The 20,930-nt window shown below is 42.6% G+C and overlaps 1 protein-coding gene across 2 annotated transcripts in view; it reads left to right on the top strand.

Annotated features, from left to right (window-relative positions):
* The first annotated feature begins 19,355 nt into the window (after window positions 1–19,355).
* Plcb4 (phospholipase C beta 4) overlaps window positions 19,356–20,930 on the top strand; it is a 409,699-nt gene continuing 408,124 nt past the window's right edge. The window contains exon 1 of one of the 2 annotated variants that reach the window (XM_045156593.1): window positions 19,356–19,394. The gene's annotated coding sequence lies outside the window, so the exon portion shown is untranslated. Of the gene's footprint in view, window positions 19,395–19,852; window positions 19,871–20,930 lie in introns of those variants that run through there. The other variant, XM_045156591.1, reaches the window with a different exon arrangement.

A 20,930-nucleotide genomic window follows, 5' to 3' on the forward strand; every position in this document is an offset into this window, starting at 1 on the left:
CTCATCAGCGACTTCTAGGCCAACGGGTTGGGGGTAAATGTGTAGTTTTCTTTCAGAGGCTTTCCTTGCCCTCCGTCTGGATGCCAAGGTTTGTTCTCTGGAGGCAACGAAGAATAGAGGAGGAAACACAGTGGCTGTCTGTTGGTGGTGGGCGGTGGCTCAGCGTTCCTCAGCATGGGCATGTCGGTGGCCTCCCCAAGGTCATCTCCATTTGGATGGCGGTTTCTTCCACACCTGCCCCACTAAGGACCCTTGGGGAGAAGCAGCCCAGTCTCCTTTATCGCGGTTCACTTTGTAGGTTGGGTGTTATGACGATTGAAGTGGCTGCTTAATTCACTTCCTTTTCTGTCTTTTATGCTTCCTCAAGCGTGCAATTACTGAAGCCCTGCCATGTGCCCTCTGAGCATCTCAGAGAAGTGGGATACAGTGAAGACTGCCACCATCTCGTTACCAGTACATCATACCCCATTCCTCCCCATGAGGCTCATCTCCCCACCGCATGCCAAGTTATCATCAGTACCTAAGTGAGTACCATGTGAGAAGCAGGCATTACATACGTTCAATGTCTTTTCCTTCTCCGTAACCCTGAGGCCGCAATCTCAATCTCTCCCAAGAGCTCATTCATTGTCATGGCACAACTTGGTTATGGTGTCCAGCTGTCTCTCAACGAGATGCCTAATGAGATGTCAGTCTTTCTCATGGACAAACCTAAGTCTTCAGGAGTGGTTTACTCATAGCATCTATCTTTTGTGGGCACGATATTCCACTCTGTTCTCCAATGAGCAGGCAGGGAAAAGCCATGGTCCTTCCTGCTGACTCAGCAACTGAAGATGCCAGTCATTTTTACTTTCTCTAGTACTGGGCATACAAAATGGATATAAACTCAATAAAACATATTACAGTGCCCTAAGCGTTATATAAAGCCATTCTTTTATAGTACTGCCACTAAACTGCTACAGAAGCTCAGAGAAAGAAACAGATGAATGAGAACTGAAAACAACCTGGAAAGCACTTATGAGTCCAGCTGGTCACTGTGCTAAGAATGGATGGATGAGTGCTGATGTTGAGTGGCAATTTGAGGAGCTATGGGATGTGAGTACACTTAGCCAAGTATTAGTCAGCATGGGTGTGGTGTGGGGGTGTTTCTGGACAAACTAATGTTGGGCCTCATTCAATCAACTACAGACCTGGAGAGAACAGAGTAGTGGAAACTTCCTGACTGCTAAGCAGAGAACTGAGTCTTCCTTTACTTACGGACTCTTCCTGTCTAACTGCTGAACATAGACCTGTCTTCCTCAACCTATGAAAACTTATTGTCTGACTGATGAGTGGAGTCCTAAGTCTTCCTCGACTTATGGACTCTTCCTGTCTGCTGAGCAGAGACCTGTCTTTCTAAGCCTATGAAAACTTACTGTCTGACTGCTGAGCAGAGACCTCTCTTTCTCAACCTATAGAAATTCCTGTCTGACTGCTGAGAAAGGACCTGAGTCTCAACCTATGGACTCTTCCTTTATGACTGATGAGTGGGAACCTGAGTCTTTCTTAATCTATGGACTTTAATAAGATACTAGCTCTCTAGAATCTCCAGGCAATTTTACTACTGAAAGTTTTATGCTCCTTACTTTCAGTTCTTGGGGTTTCTGGCTTCGACTGGAAGTTTACATTATCTTTTCTGGACCTGCAAATTGCTGAGTGCAATTGGTAGGACTTCTTGGTTTCCATAGTCACATGAATGCATTCCTCATCATTTACCTCTCTCCCTCTCTACCTCTGGTTATATTTCTCTGGTGACCTTAACTAATACAACATTTATATCATTTAATCTTCAAATTAACAGATAAGTAACATGACTTGACTCCATATTTCCCAAGAGTAAACTGAGGTTCAGGTTTGCCTAGGTGAAAGATTCCAGGTGAGCCTATCTCTAGAACTACCTGCATGGGTATATGAAAAAGAAATGAGGGCTGGAGGGATGGCTTAGCAGTTGAGGTCTTTGCCTGCAAAGCCAAAGGATCTTGGTTTGATTCCCCAGGACCCACATTGGCCAGATACATAAGGGGACACATATGTCTGGAATTCATTTGCAGTGGCTAGAGGCCCTGGCCTGCCCATTCTCTCTTTGCTTCTCTCTGCCTCTTTCTCTCAAATAAATAAATAAAAATAAAGTTAAAAATATTTAGATAAAAAGAAAAATTTGAAAAGGTGGGGGCAATCCCCTGAGAGTTTTCAAAATGATTGGAAATCAGTGGGGTTAACATACCTTCCATGAGCCAAGGATTCTAGAATAACATCTTTCCTGAGATCCTGTAGAGCTCACCATGGCCGCTGCTAGCATATAAACTGGTGTGAATAGAAGAGACACTTTGCAAACTTCTGCCATAAGATTATAAAAAGAAAAATGAGACAACATTATGTGTAAACTAAGTTTGTCTGGAGGAATATATATATTCAGAGAGAGAATGAGAATGGGTACCCCAGAGCCTAGTGTTGCTGCAAATAAACTTCAGACACTTTGTGCATCTGGCTTTACGTGCTCACTGGGGAATCAAACCCAGGCCATCAGGCCTTGCAAACAGGAAAGTGCCACCAACTGCTGAGTTATCTCTCTAGCACAAGGATCAATTTTTTAAAAATACATATTTATATTTATTTGTTCATTTATTTTGATTTTTTATTGACAACTTCCATAATCATATAAAGACAATAAATGATAATTCCCTCTCCCCCCCACTTTCGCCTTTGCAACTCCACTCTCCATCATACCCCTCCCCCCTCTCAATTAATCTCTCTTTATTTTGATACCTTCATCTTTTCCTCCTATTATGATGGTCTTGTGTAGATAGTGTCTGGCACTGTGAGGTCATGGATATCCAGGGCATTTTGTTTGTGGAAGACCACATTGTAATGAGTCCTACCCTTCCTTTGGCTCTTAGGCTCTTTCTGCCACCTCTTCTGCAATAGACCCTGAGACTTGGAAGGCATGATAGAGATATTTCAGTGCTGAACACTCGTCAGTCACTTCTCAGCACTATGGTGCCTTCTGAGTCATCCCAAGGTCACTGCCATCTAAAAAGAGAAGCTTCTCTAGCCAAAAGTACATATGAGAAGTGCTTACTGGGCAGTTTGGTGATCATAGTGTATACATTTAGGCAGACACCAGCAGACGTTACACCACTTGGGCTCATGACTTCCTCTGTCATAGGTTTTCAGTATCAGGGATGTATTCCCTCCCATGGAGTAGGCCTCCAGTCCAATTAGAGAGTGGTTAGTTTCACCCATAACAGACATGCCACTATTGCACCCATTGGTTCATTTGGCTTGGCTGGCCAAATTTAAGGCTTGCAGTGTCCACTGTTGTTTATCTCCACTGGTGATTCCTTTCTCTCCCATGGAGCTCCCATGCAGCATAGCTTTTTCCAGCTTCTTAGGATCAAAACCTTTGAGGCCTGTTCTATATGTTCATAGAGCTTAACGTTGGTCTGAGCATGTAATAAAAGGAATTTTTTTTCTTGACCTTAGCAAAACAGTAAGGAAACTGAAGTGAAAGAAGCTCATACTTACATTTACTGAAGTTGCACTTGAAAAACTACATTCACTAGTGAGCTATATGTACATTTAATTCTAGTTCAGTCATTTCTGTGTCTATTTATTTTTATTTTTCTAAATTTAGCCCAAAGGCTGAGTCAACCCAGCTTTAATTCTCATAATCATTTGGGCCTGGCTCACTGAAAAGCTGTGCTCTCATGGAAATGAAATTAAAGTGGGCAAAAGAAAAAAGTGCCCAGAGCCAGTAACCAGATAAAACAAATGTCATGCTTCCTTAGTAACAGTATGAAAAATAGTGAGGAGCAGTGGGTAATAGATGATATCTATCCCAGTGACATTTCCAATGTTCTGCATCTTTACTTTGAAGTTAGTAGCAATAGAACCTTTTTTTTTTTTTTTTTTTTTTGCAGTGCTGTGGATGGAACCTGAGACACACACAACAGGCAAATATGCTACCAGGGTGCTGCAGCCCAGCACCTAGAACCACGTTAAAGAAGCACTAGAGAAGCCACTGAAGATATGACTAGTATGGTGGTTTGAATGGGGTATCCCCCATTAACTCATGTTTTTGAAGTCTTGCTCTCCAGCTGATGGCAATTTAGGAGGTGGAAACTTGCTGGAGGAGGGGTATTGTTGGAGGTGGGCTTAGGGGTATTATGGCCAGCTCCCTCTTGCTAAGGTTTGGCTCATTCTTACGCTGCTGTTTTCCACCTGCTGTAGCAGAGGTGAAGTCCACCTCCTGCTCATGCTTTCCTTTTTCCTGCCATCATGCAGCTTCCCCTTAAGCCCATAAGCCAAAATAAACCCTTTCCTTCCACAAGCTGCTTTTGGCCAGGTGCCTTTGTGCCAGCAACAAGAAAGTAACTATAACAAATCAAATTTAAAAATAAGAACGAAAAATATTTTTAACATTTTACAAGCAGTTTCAAAGAAATTATTAGTCTAAAGATTTTCAATAACATGCATGGTAATTCCCTGAAGTTCTATCCATTCTCTTTTTTAAAACTAATGATTATATTTATTTCTTCAAGATGTCAGGGTGCCAATCCAAATTGTGATCAGTTTTATGCCTTAAATACATGCTACATTTTGTATGTTTCAACTTGCAGAGATTCTAAGCATCACTAGTATTTATATTTTCATAAGTTTCTCTGTTATCAAACTTTTTCTACATATTTCATCTTATTTCCCATGATAAGTTCAGATTTCAAAAGACAGATATATATATAGTTTTTTTCAGGTAGGGTCTCGCTTTAGCCCAGGCTGACCTGGAACTCACTATGTAGTCTCAGGGTGGCCTTGAACTCATGTTGATTTTCCTACCTCTGCCTCTCAAGGCTGGGATTAAAGGTGTGCACCACCATGCCCAGTAAGGATAATTCTTAAAATTCCATTTCAGCACCATATATTTTAAATATTTCCTCACTGACTCTCAAGATTTAGTGTTTATCATTTTTATTTCTACTTTTTTTTCCATCTATGATACTGTATAGCTTAATGTGTGGAAACTATAATACTCATTTTAAAAATATATTATTTATTTGAGGGAGAGAAAGAGGGTACATAATAGAGAGAGAATGGGTGCACCAGGGCCTCTAGCCACTGCAAATGAACTCCAGACAAATGTCATATCATGTGCATCTGGCTTACATGGGATCTGGGAAATTGAACCTGGGTGCTTAAGTTTCATAGGCAAGCACCTTAACTGCTAAACCATCTCTCCATCTCCTATAATACTCTTATGTAAGGGTTATACTCTTATATTTATATAATTTTTTTTTCAAGGTAGGGTCTCACTATAGACCAGGCTGACCTCGAATTCACTATGGAGTCTCAGGGTGGCCTCGAACTCATGAAAATTCTCCTACCTCTGCCTCCCTAGTGCTGGGATTAAAGGCATGTGCCACCACGCCTGGCAATAATTTTAAATTATTTATTTATTTAAAGAGAGAGAGAATGAAAATGGGTGTACCAAGGACACTAGCTACTACAAACAAACTCCAGCTATATGTGCTACCTTCTGCATCTGGCTTTTTATGGAAATCAAATCTAGGCCATTAGGCTTTACAGGCAAATGCCTTAACCACTGAGCAATCTCTCTGGCCCATATTCATATTTAATTTTTTACTTATAGTTAGTTTCTTATACTATGTATTAAAATGATAGCCAATATTTCAGGGAAATAGTCAACAGAAATTTCAGTAAAGTTTTAAATGATGTATTTGTTCTTCCTAAAGAGAAGATAACCACAGAATCAGTCTATTTATATGAGCCATAATTTCATTTCAACCTCACTCTGTAAAGCACAAGATTGTCGCTTACCTCACTGATATGCCATCTACTTGGGCAGTGTGAAAATGTCAAGTCCTTATTAATATAAAAAAAAAAACCTTAGTGTTGTAGTGTAGAATTGCCTCTGCCTAAGAACAAGTAATTTGCTTTCTTCTTTCTTCATCATCACTTCTGATAGGAAGAAAATTGCTTTGATCATCTCCTGAATCTGTGAATACATTTCCTTACATGGCAACAAGGACTTTGCAGATGTGGTTAAGTAAAAGATGCTGCTATACTGGGGGTTATCCTGGGTCAGCCAAGGTAATCATGTGTTTCTTTCAAAGTAGACAAGGAGGAAGGAAGGAAGATGGGTGATGTCATGTGCTCAGCACTTCCTGCAACAGGGCTATTGGCTTGGAAGATGGAACTAGAGCAAGGAGTATGAGACTTGCCTCCAAGGATCAGAAAACCAAGGTGAAGGAGCCTCTTCTCCAGGGTGCATATGGCTGTGCTACCCTGCTGGAACTTTATATTCCCAGCAGACTCATTGCAATCTTACAATCTATGGAATAATGATGTAATAAATACATATTTATCTATGCCATTGAGCTTCTAGACAATTTGTTAAAGCAGTAACAGGACATGGATACACTTTCTTTCTGTTTGTTTTAGCAACTATTTAAGTACATACCATTCCAGATCTTGTAAACTAAAAGAAAATTAAGCTAGAAATGGAAAGTATTGCTGCCCTTTCTTTAGTTTAAAATTTCTTAGTAATGTGTCTCCTTCCTTGCTGTAAATCACCTTAAAACAAAAGAAAGCAAGAAAGAAAGGTGAGCCTATAACTCTTGCCAAATATACTAAAAAGGGTGACCACAGGGGCTGAGGAGATGGTCCATTAGCTAAGCGAACTTGCTGTGTAAAAATGAAGATCTGAGCTTGATCCCCAACATCTATGCAATTAGCTGGATGTGGCCAGTTATGCCTGTAACCTCAGTACTGAAAGGGAGGTGGAGACAGAATTGCTGAGACTTATTGGCCAGACATACTGACTGAAGCAAACAGATGCTCTAGGTTTAATTAGAGACCATATATCAAGGAAATAAAGTGGAAGAGCAATAGAGGAGGATGCCCAATGTTTCCCCCTGGCCTCTGAATGCATGTTCATGGGGCACATGCATGTGCATATAACACACACAAGTGGAGCTTCAATATGGTCCAGGAAGATGTTGAGATAAGGCATCTGTTTCAGTAGATCTAAGATGAATAATGGAGTCCATTTCTATAAAGAACAGTACTACCTACTTTACAACTTATTTCTTTAAGTGATCACATAATTTATATGTGAGCTTATTTTGACTGACAGGAAGGAGGACTTTCAGGTGACAGAACAATACATAGTGTTCATGACAGAGTCAGGGGCTTGTGAAGGTCCACACAGACATACCATATTTGTGAGAAGTGGGCTCTCCATGAAGCAGGGAGAGAGAGAAAGACAGAAAGAGAGAGAGAGAGAGAGAAACTTTGATTGAGTAACACCAACAAAGCTGCCTTTTTGTGAGGAAAATGCATAGACCACAGGAAAGATGCCATGAAATGTAATGTGGAGACAAATCAGTGCAGGTAAAAGTAAAAAGAAAAGAAAAAATAAAATCCTCCAAATGAGGAACACGATGAGAGTCCAAAGAAAAAACGGTTCATCCTCAATGGCAGATGGTGGCAGGCATGAAAGATAAATGCAAGAAAACTGAGTAAAACACACAAAATAAAGATTAGTATTGGTGGACATGGTGGTGCACATCTTTGATCCCAGCATTTGGGAGGCAGAGGTAGGAATATTGTTATGATTTTGAGGCCTGATACATAGTAAATTCCAGATCAGCCAGTCTGGGATAGAACAAGACCCTACCTCAAAAATAAAATAAAATAAAATAAAATAAAATAAAATAAAATAAAATAAAATAAAATAAAATAAAATAAACAAACAACAACAAAACAAAAAAACCCTACAGTTAAGGAGGATTCAAAACCAAGTGATATGTGGATGGCCAATGAAAGCAGTGAAGCAGAAAGTAGAAGTAATAGAAAAATAAAGTAAATATATGATCTGAGAAAGTGTTAATGTTGTAATAATTTTGAATATATAATGTGAAAAGACATAATAACTCTCACCATTGAATAAGACTGTCAAAACAGGGTGTGATGGCTTATGTATGTAACCTCAGCACCCTGGAGGCTGAGGCAGGTGCATTATCATGAATTCAGGGCCAGTTTGGGCTACAGAATGAAACTGTATCTGAAAAAGCCAGATAAAAGCAAATATAATAATTAATAATTAAACAATAGCAACAACAATACTCTCAATATAAAAGCATTCCAATAACATTATGCTATCACAAGGATGAAGAGTCCTTTGGGAATCTTGGCTAAAGAAATTTAATCATCTTTAGGGGGAAAGTCACCAAGCCAGCCTCAGTCCTACTCAAGCAGTATGACACACTGGAAGCAAGGAATATCATATCCTCAAGGAAAGAAAGGCTAAAGCAAACCTTTCATACACAGCCAAGCAATCATCTATGTACACAGTGAGCGAACATCTTGACATGACATCATTAAGGAACATAGCTCCCATTAATCCCTTTAAGAAAAAATTATGATAGGTTAAATGTCAGCACACCAAGCTATGAATGGAGAAAAATACAGCAAATGGATCATTACAGAAAGCATTCATTGTAAGACTAAGACAAATCTAAATGGCAATCAAACTCAGGAACCACAGGAATAATAGAAGTAACATTCAGGAAAGGAAGGAGAAACAATGTAGAAAAGTAGAGTAAGCTACAGATCTGCTTTAAGTTCTAAAGCAGACATCTATGATGCATGTATAAACCTCAAAAGGCAACTAATAGCAAGGAGAAATTTGAAGCTACAGAGATTATCGATAAAAACAATGATGTGAGCACCTAAAATTGTGACAGTAGAGAGGAGGACAAGAGAGAGAAGGACATAGAAATATATTACTTTCATTCTCACATCATTAAAATAAGGAGTGTTTCTACTGATATTTTAAATGATGGCGCATTTGAAAGCCAGGACTTTGAGATGGGAAAATTGATGGGCCTACAAGCTGAAGACCAAGCTGGGTGATATAGCAATACTCCATCTAAAAAAAATTAATTAATTAAAAAATAATAATGGTGCATTCATGCAATGCAATAATATGCATGTATTTAAAAGGCTGATGATGTTCTATGTGCATAGACATACCTACAAAATATATTAAATATTAAATGTCACTTTTGCATTGTTGCAACCAAAGTCCTTTGAGAACAACTGCAAAGAGGAAAGATTTATTTTGGTCTAGTTTCATAGGATTCAGTTCATGGTCACTTTGGAGTCATGTACTGAACACCATGCTTGAACGAGTGTGTGGAGGAGGAGTTATTCACCTAATGGCAGACAAGAAGGAAAGAGATGGTAAGGGATCCAGTAGAGCCATTAAAGGCACTTCCTGGGTGACCCACTTCTTCTAGGTAGGGCTCATCTCCCAAAGTTTCCACCACTTTCCAAAAGAGCACCACCAGCTGACAATCACTCACTACATGAGCCTGTGAGGGACGTTTCATTTTCCATCCTAAACAAAGGTGCATAGGGTATCAGTAGAGTTTATCTGTGTGTATTTTTATGCATACACTGGTTCAGACTCAAAGGAATATCATGATTTTGTTTCAGAATGTACAATCTGGGAAGGGGATACAGTCCTTTCCACTGGCTATCCTTTTCTTGCATTTTGGATTTTCTATCTTACTCATATGTTATCTATTTTAAAATGCTTGCTGCTATTTATTTTGCAGGTTAAAAAAGTAAGAGCATGGTTTTGCCCTCCAAAGTTTTATACTAAGAGGTGAGACAGGTAAACAGATAACTGTAAAACAATGAGGCAAGCTACACAATGGGAAGATAAGAGCTCAGTTCTTCCTGAAGGGTTAGAGAAACTCACAAATGGCAAGAATAATTTAAGAGAGAATTTTAAAGTGGCATCAATCAATACTACTTAACAACTGTCTCAGGGTGTCATGTGAGGCTGCAGAAGTTCAAAACGACTCACTGGCTCTGCTTCCAGTCACATGTTCAATTCCAACACCATTCATTTTTAGTACAGCATACATTTATTATGACCTCACCATATTCCAAGTGTAATGCTGAGGCCTGGAGATTAGAAGTTAGATGAACAATAGTCCCTGCCCTCAAGAAGCTGAACTCTAACAATATGACATGGTAGATGGCAAAAAATGACTTCAGAGCCGGGCGTGGTTGCGCACGCCTTTAATCCCAGCACTCGGGAGGCAGAGGTAGGAGGATCGCTGTGAGTTCGAGGCAACCCTGAAACTACATAGTGAATTCCAGGTCAGCCTGAGCCAGAGTGAGACCCTACCTCGAAAAACCAAAAAAAAAAAAAAAAAAAAAAAAAAAAATGACTTCAGTTATTCAGTGCTCTCTCCATCCATGTCCTGTTAGCACAGCTCAGGATGGGTGTGTGTGTGTGTGTGTGTGTGTGTGTAAAACTAAAAGAAAACTTTTTTTTTCTTTGCCCTATACTTAAACACTGAGCCCAAATCATCAACTTCCTCTGGGCAGTGATATGTTAGTAAAACAAGCAGAGGTGAGAAGTACTTTTCTGCTTTTGGCGCTTGCTGAGTCTGATATCTCTGCCATTGTCCTAAGTTGACTGAAATAAGACCTTTATGTACAAGCCAAACAGACACCTTCCTTTCTGGTTGCATTAAAAGTATTTGAAAGAAGAGCAAAAGTGCAAGCTTTATATAGGTCTTTTAGTATAAATGACTTGTGTGCCACCTGACCACACGGTGCAAAATACCATTGAAGGAAGAATGACAGCTATAGTCACCAAGGCAGTGTTTTCCTGTAAAGTAGAAAAAGGTAAAACTTGTCTGTGATTGACTCAGTCAGATGCTTGGCAAAAGGCCTGGTGAGAGACCCTCTCAGCCAACACTTGCCCCATTGGCTGGGTGACCTTGTTCAGTGGACAACTTGACCCATCACACATAGCAGTTTTGCCAAAATCCTAGATCAAGCTTTCTCTAGTATCAGACCATCAAGAGGATCCCTGAAACTCCTCCATTCCTATTGGTTAAGAGCTAGAGCACGGGTTAGCTCATTGTAGCATGCTAGAAACAGGAACTTCTTGAGGACATACCCATAATATTCAAGGAGGATTTTTTTAAAGTCATGGACTAAAATCCGGACACAACTCCATTGACAGTTCCATTAATCTTTTCTCCATGTTCTAGAATATATGGAACTGATGCGATTACAGTTTCTAAAACACAGATGGAGTGTGACATGACAGCAGTGGGGCAGGCAACCTGACCGAGTCCCACACAATCTCTGGGATTTAAACATGCCACTTATTAGTTTGAGTGGTTGAATCATATGGTCTTCTAAGCCACTTCTAAGTGGGAAGCTGTAAAAGTGTATTATTTTATCTTGGTCAGTATGAATCATAGTGACAAAAATTGACTGCCAAAGGAATGTCAAAAAATTATTTTTTTTGTGGGGGTGAAGATTTTGGGCTTCCAGAGGCAGAGAGCAATAATAAATTTAACTGAATTGTAGCTTTGTTGTGATGCCATCCACACAGTCAGTGAAGAAAAGGAAAGAACATTGAATCTTGTGGAGTGTGCAGTTGATATTTATATTGTAAATTAATGCATTTTTCTAATCTCATTGCAGTACAACAGAAATGGGAGGAACAAATCATTGTGTTTCCAAAATTGATGTGTTCATGTTTAAAGAATGGAGAGAAACATACAATCATGCGATCAGACCAGCAGTTGACAGGCTCGTTAAGTAGTGTGTGCATTTTCCATATGCTCTTGTTTCGGAATCTTGCCATAAACATCAGGTAAGCAAGCATAGCACACTCATTTGTAAATCCTATCTTGTAAGTTAAATGCTGATGTGCACTTTTGAGGCTTTCTATTTAAAACCCAAAAGCAAATATCCCTCACATTTCAAGGTAATGATGACAAGTATTTTGGCATTAGAAAAATAATTTAGTTGTCTGTTGGCTTATTTGGGGAAGTGCTTTATATGTCACCATCTATTTCTCCTTTTTGCATAAAATACATAGGGATTTACTTTACCTTGATACAGATTGAACGTTGTTTTCATAAAACAATCTATTCACAAAAGTATTGAGTTGTTAGTAGTAGGGAAAATATAAAGAAGTGGTGAATTCAGATAGCAACAAACTCCAGGGACCTTCTTCCTTCCTGCACACAGTTATACAAACTTCTTTTAAATTTGGTTTTTCAAGGTAGGGTCTTCCTTTAGGCCAGGCTGACCTGGAATTCACTATGTAGTTTCAGGGTGACCTCAAACTCAAAGCAATCCTACTCTTCCTTCCTGAATGCTGGGATTAAAGGTGCATGCCACCGCACTTGGCTAAAACCTAATATTTTAATTTTTTTTTTAATTGGGCTGGAGAGATGACTCAGAAGTTAAAACATTTGCATGTAGATCCTAATGACTTGGGTTTGATTCCCTATTACCCATGTAAAGGCAGATGCACAAAGTGGGGCATGTGCCAGGAGTTCAGTTTGCAGCAGCTAGAGGTCCTGGAGTGCCCTTTCTCTCTCTGTCTCTGCGCTCTCTTCTCTATCTTCTTGCAAATAAATAAAATATGTTTTAACATATTTTATTTTTATTTATTTATTAGAGAGAGAAGGAGAGAGAGACAGAGACAGAGAGGGAGAGAGAGAGAGAGAGAGAGAGAGAGAGAGAGAGAGAGAGAGAGAGAGAGAGAAATGGATGCTCCAGGATCTCCAGCCAGTGCAAACTCCAGATGCATGTGCCACCTTGTGTGTCTGGCTTACATGGGTCCTGGGAAATTGAACCTTTGTCTTCTTTGCAGGCCAGTGCCTTTACTGCTAAGCCAACTCTCCAGCACAAATAAAATATATTTTAAAAATATTTTTACTTGTTTGAGAGGAAAGAGAGAGAGAGAGAGAATACATTGGCATACCAGGATCTCTTAAATACAAGCCTTAGATGCATGTGTCACTTTATACATCTGGCTTTACATGAGTATTGTGGAAATCAAATCCAGGTCAACAGGCTTTGAAATCAGACACCATTAACCATTGAGCTATATTCTTGGCCTACAATTTTTTTTTTTTTTTTTTTTGGCCCTCACAATAAACTGGATAAATCCATCTCATTGTATTCACACAATGAGATACTAGACAATAAAAAAAGGAAGAAACTGCAGACACAAGCTACAACAGAGGTAAATATCATAGACATCATGATGAATGAAAACAGACACATTCATGATTCAGTTTATATGAAGTTTAAAAACCAGAAGAAGCAATTCTATGGTGTTAGGATGGTGTTTACCTGTGAAGGGCTAATGGTGATTCTGTGGCTGTACACGAGGGATAGCAACTGGGACAGAACATGAAGAAAAGTTCTGAGGGGATAGACAAGTTCTGTGTCTTGATCCAGGTGTGATGGCCCCATGGGTATCTAAATAACTGAAAATTCCTTGTGCTCCCATCTAAGATGTTCATAATTCACTGTATATATGTTATACTTCCCCACTAGTAATCACTATCATCACTGTCTCCATGGTGTATTTTAATCTTGACAGTGTTGTTATATCCTAAGGCTGGCTTATCCACAGGAAATTTCTTTCTTAAGCACATATGTAGTTATGCTATCATTCCACTTTTCTTTGCATTCTCTCTTGATACCTCACAACTCATGTAATAGAAATTTAGGTTTTTCTTTCAACTGACATCACACTGGACATAAATTCACCCCTTAAATAATTTTCTTTATGATCATTTCCTTTGGTTCTCAGTACCATCAAGATGCTTTTGTTCCATGGCACACAGTGGAGAAAGACACAAGGTTACGGAGGGAGACATCTCATGTCATGTCTGTCTGTGAGCTGCCTACAAAGATGTATGTCTCTAATTAAGGCAAAGTGGATAAATGGGCTAGTGGTGACCACTTCACTTCCAGAGGACAACGTGAAAAGAGTTAGGTGGAAGCCATGATTAATGGGTCACTTTAAACTGGGACAAGAAGTGCATGGCCCTTTCTCTAAAGAGGACACAATGTGGTCTTTGGTTAGTCCAGACTCTTAACCTAACAGTCCTCCTTAATGTTGTTCTTTCTCCACAAGAACTAGTAAGACTTCATAAAAATCCAAATAAGGAACTGGTATTTGCTTTGGCCTTTCTTGTGGTGAATATTAATTTGTACAACAATGCGTTGTCAGGAGATTATGACCATTATGTGCAGCTGAGGGGTGCTCAGGGACCCATATTTTAGGGACAACCTTTGTAATTGGGTACAGCTTCATTTTCCCTGCTTGACTCCCTTCCTGCAAACTCTGCAGCCTGACTGGGATGGGCACTTTTCCCCATTTCTCTGTGCGTCACAGAGACACTGTAGAAGGCTGCTGGGCTTACCTTTATGATCCAGTGTCCTACTTGGCTAATAGTCCCAGCATTTATTATTTATTTATTTTAAATATTTTCTTTTAGTTATTTGAGAGATAGAGAGTGAAAGAGTGGGCACAACAGTGTCTCCAGCCACTGCAAATGAACTCCAGATTTATGTGCTACCTTGTGCCTCTGGCTTAGTGGGAACTGGGGAGCTGAACCTCGGTCCTTAGATTTTGCAGGGAAGCACATTTGCTTCTGAGCCTTCTCTTCAGCCCCAGCCCCAGCATTTAGATGCTATGGAATGTTGGAAAGAAAGAGCAGATCCCAGTGGTGGAGTTTGAGAAGCATCCTTCAGGGTCTTCCCTGGAGAACTGGCAGCGGGCATCTGCCACAGAGAGTGAAAATGGTCTTCTTCCACAGCAGATCAAGAGGGGATCACAATGGCCATATTATTTTACTCTTTTCCTTTCTTTCTGATACAGTGGAGATGTAGGTCATAATGGGCAATGGGTAGGTAGGTGGGCAGGAAAGTGCTTAACGGTCAGATCCTGTTCTTCCGCTTCAAGGAGTTAAGAAACCCAAATGGACCCACCTTGTGGACAGGGAGAGCTGGAGTGCAAACTGATTTGAAGTTGAAGATTGAACCTGGCCTGAGTTCTCACCTGTCATGCCTGCCCTAGTTTGAAAAAGTGCGGGGTCCATAGGTTAGGTTGCCTCTTTAGTGCTTGTTCCTACAGGTGTTTTCAATGGGAATGTCTAAACTGTCAATCACTCATGCCATAACCCTGCTCAACATCTTCCAACAGTGCACAGGACAAGTAGATTAGAGCCCAGAAGCCCTTTATGGTGTACTGAAACAATGTCTGGCTCAAAGCTGTATCCATTTCTGCTTACTCATGCCTTGCTTGACCTCTCTGGATCCTTCCTGTTTCTGACCATGCACATTCTCATGCTAGGGACTTGCTGTTCCCTCTGCTGGTCATGTTCCCTCCAGATACAACTCTCTTTTTGTTCAGGTGCTACTCAAACATTGAATCCTTAGAGAGGCCATCTCTGACTTCTATCCAAAGTAGTACTCCCGCCAGCCCACTTTAGGAAGCTCATTTTCTTATCCCTATGTGTGGTGGTTTGATTCAGGTGTCCTCCACAAACTTAGGTGTTCTGAATGCTAGGTCCCCAGATGATGGAGATTTGGGAATTAATGTCTCCTGGAGGCAATGTATTGTTGGAGGTGGGCTTATGGGTGTTATAGCCAGTTTCCCCTTGCCAGTGTTTGGCACACTCTACTGTTGCTTTGTCCATCTGATATTGCCCAGGAAGTGAGGTCCACCCTCTCTCTGCCCATGCTGTCGTTTTCCCCTGCCATCATGGAGTTTCCCCCTTGAGTCTCTAAGCTATAATAAACCCACCTTTTTTTTTGCATAAGCTGCTCTTGGTTGGGTGATTTTTGCCATCAATGAGAACCTGTCTCCTGACTACAGCACTATGGTTCTTAGCATTGCTCCATGCTAGTTTTTTTTTTAAATTTATTTATTTGAGAGAGTGAGAGATAAAGAGGGGGGGGGAGAGAGAGAGAGAATGGGTGCACCAGGGCCTCCAACTACTGCAAACAAACTCCAGACATGTGTGCCACATTGTGTATCTGGCTTACATGGGTCCTGGGGAGTTGAATCAAGGTCCTTTGACTTTGCATGCAAATGCCTTAACCACTAAGCCATATCTCCAGCCCCATGCTAGTATTTTTAACATGCCATTCCGTATCTCCTTTGATAGTCTCAAGGCTCATAAGGAAAATGACTTTTTTTTAAACAACACTTTATTTGAGAGAAAGAGGGGGGAGGGAGTGAGAGGCACATAGATAGAGAGACCGAAGGAGAGAGTGAGTGCAACACTTTGTGCATCTGGCTTACCTGGTACTGGAAAATTGAACCTGGGTCCCTAGGTTTCACAGGCAAGTGCCTTAACCACTAAGCTGTCTCTCCAGCCCTGACCATGACTTTTGTTTACATTAACATCTTGGGCAAAGAATAGTGCCTGGCACATAAAGGATTTCAAAAATATTTGTTGAATGAAAAGAAAATGTCCAAGATGTCACTAAGGGGAGCTTTAATGGAATTATATAGAATTTAGGGTTTAGAAAAAAATTACTGATATTTATGTTGCATCAAGTAGCAATTAATTCATAAATGAAGTTTTAGACTGAAGAATTGGCATGAAAAGATTGCTGTGATTTGGTTATCAGTAGGTAAAACAAAAATCTTACTCTAATAAAATTTGGAAACTTGACACTTGGGAAGCAGAGGTAGGAGAATTGCTGTGAGTTTGAGGCTAGCATGAGACTAAATAGTGAATTCCAGGTCAGCCTGTACTAGAGCAAGACCCTACCTTGAAAAACCAAAACCAAACCAACCAACCAACCAAACAAACAACAACAAAACCTGGAGTGAACTCAGAATAGAGGGCTAGTTAGCATATGCAGTATTAAATTTATTTTTATTTTTAGGAGGCTGGAGAGATTTCTTAGCTGTTAAGGCACTTGCCTGTGAAGCCTAAGGACCCAGGTGTATTAAGTTCTAATGTTAAAAACTATCAAGACACATAGATGACAACTTCTAGCTCATCTATCAGTCAGTGATACTTAATTATATTGAAGCATACAATGGAAGCCCTGGGAAACTGAGTTTGAATCTAGCTTCACTCTTTATTGGCCATGAGACCTGGAGCAAATTAGCCTTTTGAGGCTTAGTTTTCTCATATACATAGAAAGAACTGACCTAAAACATGGCCCTAAGTTTTTGCTACTGAAGACCAGCAGCACCAGCACACTGTGAGAGCTTGTTAGAAATGCCACCTCACATGTTGTTCTCTACACTTTTAAAAAATATTTATGTGCGTATTTTCAAGGACAGAATGTGTGCATCAGGACCTCCTGCCACTGCAAACGAACTCCAAATGCATGCATCAAGTGACTGGCTTTATATGGATACTGGGCAATCTAATCCAGGGCAGCAGGCTTTGCAAACAAGTGACTTTGACCACTGAGCAATCTTCCCATGCCCACACTCTGCACTTGTGACAGGATGCCAGGGCAATCCCTGTGCACACTGCAGCTTGAGAAGCACTGCTCTTCACCACCCAGGCAGAGGCCTGTTAATGCGTCCTGAAAGACCTGTGAAGAGTCACCCCCACCCCCATTCTTCCTTTCCTCTCAATTCTTGCAGAGAAATTTGACCTAGGATATTTTCCTTGGCTTTGTCACAAGCAGGCAGGCTCAGCTACTGAGCATTCATGGTTCAGCTAAAATCGCAGCACGTAGTTTAGCTGAGGAGTGGTTGGTGGACTCTCAGCCCATCCTGTTTAAGTTGGTAAACTTTTTATTTTCTTGTTGAGAGCGTCTCCCTTTCTGAGCCAAAGTTCTGAATGGCCTTCCACTCGCTGTATTGTTGAAGTTGGTTTAGAATTTTCTTCCTTCATTCTTCCAAGTCTTGGGATAACCGGCTTATGCCATCATACCCTAGGCAGGCTGGTAAACTTTTATTAGCTATCCTTTTTCTATCCCTGCATGAAAATGGCTGAAAAGTAGCAAGGGGGTGAGGCTTGCATTTTCAACTGCCCCTGCCTTTAAGTGCCAGGACGATTGTTTGTGAACGCCTCACTCCACTAACCCCCTTTCTTAAGCTACTCGGGCCTTGAGTCCCCTTCTCCCTTTGTGACCTGCCGGACCTTCTCTGGCGGCTGAGCATGCCCAGTTCAGTTGCGAACATTGGCCCCAGTCCCCAATGCGCAGGTGCCACGTCTCCGGGTTTTGGTGGCCGCCGGCCGGGAGGAGGCCCAGTAGCCTCCGGGAGGAGGAAGCCCTCCGGGAGTTCCGGAGCCGCTTGTGGCGCGGGTGCACACAAAGGGTGATGTTGGAGCGAGCAAAGCAGTGTTATTAGGTTCGGGTGTTCGGGGCTGCTGGAGGCACCGAACTGCTTGTGCCGGACCGGGAAGAACTGGCTGGAGCAGCGCTCAGCATCACTGGGTTTCAAGTCGGGGGGTGTTAAATACATCTCAGGTTGCACTTTGGAGAAGACTCTTGAAAACCACTTTTTTTGTCGGTGTGGCTCAGTGTTAAGTGTCGAGAAAAAAAAAAAAAAAACCACAGTACTTTTAGCAGATGTTTTCGGACTAAATGAATAGAAAGCGTTTCGAACAATGCCTGACGCAGTGTGCACGCTTTACGTGTTTATTAAATAACAATCAACAAACAAGCAGTCTCCAAGCCGGCGACGGCTCCGGGCCCCTGCCTCTCTACCCCAACCCCTCTGCAGCCCGCCGCCCAAGCTTGGGTACCCGCGCTGCGGGGCAGTGTGACCGGCGCTACCCAGAGCGTCGCGACCCCGGCCCGCGGCTCGTGGCTTGCGGAGACCCCGGGGCGCGCGCGGCTGGACGCCCCACCCACCTCCGCGGCGCTGCCCGAGCCTCCCGCGGCGCCCCGGCCCGGCCCCGCCGCGCCCCCTCCCCGGCGGCTGCTCTCGGCCGCCAGGCGGCCCGCCCGGCCCCTGCCCACCCCCAGCCCGGCCGGCCGCGCCGCACTGGGCATGCTCCGTAGCCCGGGCAGGTTGGGGCTGCGAGGCGACGGCTCGGGCTCCGGAGCCGGGAGCGAGCGAGCTAGAGCGAGGAGGGAGCCTCGGGGCCGGGGAGCAGCGAGCGGCCGGCCGCGGAGAGGCGGCGGGGACCGCGGCCGGGACCACGCGGAGCCCGCAGGGCGGCCGGAGCGGGCGGCGGGCAAAGGGCGCCGAGCCCCGGGACCGCGGCCGAGGTGAGCCCCGCGGGCGGGAGGCAGGCGGGGGGCGGAGGCGGGCGGAGGCGGGGCGGGGCCGGGCGGTCCGGGAGGGGGCTCGCGGCGGCGCTCCATGGCCGACGGGGAGGGGGCCGGCGGCGCCGGGCGCGGGGAGAGAGCGCACGGCCGACCCGCTCTCCCTCCTCTCTCTCCCTCTCTCTCTCTCTCACTCTCTCACTCGCGTGCACACACACGCGCGCACACACCCCGGGGCTCCGGGCGGCCGCGCTGGCCGCATCCCCCGCTGGCAGCAGCTCCCGGCAAAGTGACAGGTAGGAGAAGGCATTGCGGGTCCCGCCCGAGGATGCTCCCGCCGCTCCCGACCCTCCCGGCTGCTGCTGGGCTTTCCTCGGGTGCGTCCCGGAGGCGTGCGCGCGCCTCCGGATGCTCGGCGGGGGACCCGGTGCAGGTGCGGGGTGCCAGGCGCCCCGCGCGCGCGCGCGCGCGCGAGGCAGAGGACCCTCCACCGCCCCCCCTCCCCCCCGCCACCCTGTCTCTCGGTAGTCCTCTCCTGCAGGGTTTCCTCACACTCCCCAGACGTTCGCCCGCTTCTGCGCTGGAAATAGCTCGGCTCGACGTGTATACGATTATTTTGGTTGAAAATAGTTGGCACCATGCAACGCATGTAAATGTGTGTGCGTGTATCCTCAGTGTCTTATGGGAAAATCGTAGAAATGATTGCCATTTCTACTCTACACCGACAGGCTCTGCACTCCTTGGGGGCAGTGTTTGGGCCTCCTAACAGCATGTAAGTGGTGGATACCAAAGGTTGCCTTATTTTCAGAATTTTAAAGTTATTTCTATTTCTTAACTACTTAAACACTGTCTATATCCTACAGTACTTCTGAGTTTAGACTTTGTGGATGACTGAATAGATATATGAAAATATGGAATTCTCCAATTGGAATAACTTTAAAATAAAAACAAACTCATAAAACTAACATTTTCTAAAAGGAAAGGCACATGCCTAATATGTTTACACAAATATGCATGCATTTGGGAGATGACTGACTTAAAATTAAACTTGTATTGATTATAGCCATTATTCTAAAGCACAGAGTTTGATATTAATTTGGGGCAAAACATTCATGGAAGGTCGCCATTTTTTAAACCATAAATATGGTCTATAAATTTGTTATGTGGAGATATATGTTGACTAATTTGGTTTGGTTGGCAGTCATGTCCAAACACAGGGAACTGTATAACATCTCCAAAAGAAACTGAATTCCCCCCTTACAGAGAGCAGATTCATAAAGTAAACATGCTTGGGAACAGCAAGTAGTGACTGGAGCTGGGCATTCTCCAATGAGGTCAAGAAAGCATTGGAAGAGTAGAAAAACTGTGCGTGTGTGCGCATGTGCGCACACGTGTTTTAGTTTAATTCTTTTAGTGTTTTTGAGACTGTTGGTTTAAACAAAATGTGTGGTTGGAATGAGAACCTAATATTTTGAATTCTTCAAACCTAAGTTAGAGAATCATACAGAAGATCAAAAATGTAGCTGAGTATGAGCAGGTGGTGTAATCCCTGTTTTGTGTTATGTAATCTACATGCTGTGTATTTCATCGGACAGACTTGCATATTTTTCAGATGCTGTATTGATCTATTATGTCATCTTCTTTCTTAACTATATAAGTTTAATAAATGACCGCTGTCTTGGGAGAACACTTGTTTTCATAAAAACTCACTTTTAAAAATGGAATAGTATTTTTTGAGCATTTTTCTGAACATGGGATTTTTGTTGCCAGAGGACCCTTTCTTGATGTGTAATCTCTGAGCACAGATGGAGAGGTACGGTACATTAGGTTAG

The sequence above is a fragment of the Jaculus jaculus genome, chromosome 8, assembly GCF_020740685.1.
Source record: "Jaculus jaculus isolate mJacJac1 chromosome 8, mJacJac1.mat.Y.cur, whole genome shotgun sequence".
NCBI lineage: Eukaryota > Metazoa > Chordata > Mammalia > Rodentia > Dipodidae > Jaculus > Jaculus jaculus.